The 1,036-nt window shown below is 63.9% G+C and overlaps 1 long non-coding RNA gene across 1 annotated transcript in view; it reads left to right on the top strand.

Moving 5' to 3' along the window:
• Window positions 1-1,036, top strand: part of LOC113942036 — a 2,625-nt gene continuing 1,589 nt past the window's right edge. Inside the window, exons 1-2 of the long non-coding RNA XR_003525825.1 lie at window positions 1-26; window positions 572-677. This is a non-coding gene — a long non-coding RNA (uncharacterized LOC113942036). The remainder of the gene's footprint in view (window positions 27-571; window positions 678-1,036) is intronic.

The following is a 1,036-nucleotide window of genomic DNA, read 5'->3' on the forward strand; positions in this document are numbered from 1 at the left end:
CTGGACTGTGAGGCCAAACAGTGGCGGTGAGGCCACGCCCCCTCCTCAATAAACCCCGCCCACTCTCCCTGTAACTTCCGGGATCAGGCCACGCCCCTCCTCCATAAGCCCCGCCCATTTCTTCTGTCACTTTCGGGATCAGACCACACCCCTTTTCCAGAAACCCCGCCCTTTCCTGTCATATCCGGGATCAGACCACGCCCCCTCCTCCATAAGCCCCGCCCATTTCTCCTGTAATATTTGGTATCAGGCCACACCCCTTCTCCATAAGCCCCGCCCATTTCCCTTTTTCGTTCCGGGATCAGGCCACGCCCCTCCCCACTAAGCCCCGCCTCTTCCTTGCCATATCCGACATCAGGCCACGCCCTCTCCAGTATCATCTATAGGGTCGAGCCACGCCCCTTCCCCAAGCCACACCCCCTTCAGTATCATCTATGCAGTCAAGCCACGCCCCTTCCCTAAGCTCCGCCCTCTGGGCGCCATGTTTTTATCTGACCCCGCCCCCCGGACGCCATGTTTGGCCTGGCCCCGCCCCCCGGACGCCATGTTTGGCCTGGCCCCGCCCCCCCAGGCTGGCGGCCGATCTGCTCAATGACGTCGCCCTGGTCCTGGAGATCCTGGTGCCCCATTGGCTGAGCGCTGGCCCCGCCCTCCTGGCGCTGGCGGCATCGGCCAAGGTGACTGGGAGGGACTGGGAGGGACTGGGAGGGACTGGGTTATACTGGGAGGGGATTGGGAGGGACTGGGAGGGGATTGGGAGGAAAGTGGAGGGCACTGGGAAGGGACTGGGAGGGGAATGGGAGGGACTGGGAGGGACTGGGAGGGGAGTGGGAGGGAACTGGGAGGGAACTGGGAGGGACAGGGAGGGGAACTGGGAGGGGACTGGGAGGGACTGGGAGGGATTGGGAGGGGACTGGGAGGGGAGTGGGAGGGACTGGGAGAGACTGGGTTATACTGGGAGGGGATTGGGAGGGACTGGGTTATACTGGGAGGGGACTGGGAGAGACTGGGAGGGACTGGGAGGGGACTGGGAGGG

Source organism: Corapipo altera, unplaced genomic scaffold (assembly GCF_003945725.1).
Source record: "Corapipo altera isolate COAL_440 unplaced genomic scaffold, ASM394572v1 55201, whole genome shotgun sequence".
Taxonomy (NCBI): Eukaryota; Metazoa; Chordata; class Aves; order Passeriformes; family Pipridae; genus Corapipo; species Corapipo altera.